At 37.9% G+C, this 557-nt stretch overlaps 1 pseudogene; it reads left to right on the forward strand.

Moving 5' to 3' along the window:
• Nucleotides 1–227, forward strand: part of LOC116853020 — an 11,090-nt pseudogene extending 10,863 nt beyond the window's left edge.
• The last annotated feature ends 330 nt before the right edge of the window (nucleotides 228–557 follow it).

Raw genomic sequence — 557 nt, forward strand, 5'->3', positions numbered from 1 at the left:
CCAACAACACTGGAATCGAACAGGCGATCGAATATAGCACTTGGCTTCAAAAATGGTTAAACAATTGTTCAATACCACTGCTTGCTAAGAAATAGCTGCGTGAACACAAATACATTGTGGATGTTCTCAAGTCGGTTAAAAACGTACAATTAAAGCCGCAGTCGGAAGTGGTGCCGGAAACTTGTAAGGCATCAGCAGGATTACATGATGAAGGGACGCAACTATGATGCCGGAAAATGTCGCATTCTAGCATCCGCCAATTGTATCGTAAACAGTGAAAACAGGAAAAAGAAGAAAAATAAACGTTTTTACGACTTATATGCCGTGATGAATCGTTTTCCATGCTGAGACATACAATCGACATAGGAGCGACATTTTTATTGTATATATTATTGTAATTTATTGTACATATTATTGTAATCTATTGTGTATATTATCTAGGTTAGGTTTTTTGCATTAAATAATGAGAGTGGATTAGGCCTACTGGGGATACCACTATAAAAAAAACGCACCGTGCTATCTACCGCTAGGTGGTGAGGAAATGATAGCGCTTTATA

Source organism: Odontomachus brunneus, unplaced genomic scaffold, assembly GCF_010583005.1.
Source record: "Odontomachus brunneus isolate Ranch 3 - 2012 unplaced genomic scaffold, Obru_v1 Obru_scaffold_268, whole genome shotgun sequence".
NCBI lineage: Eukaryota > Metazoa > Arthropoda > Insecta > Hymenoptera > Formicidae > Odontomachus > Odontomachus brunneus.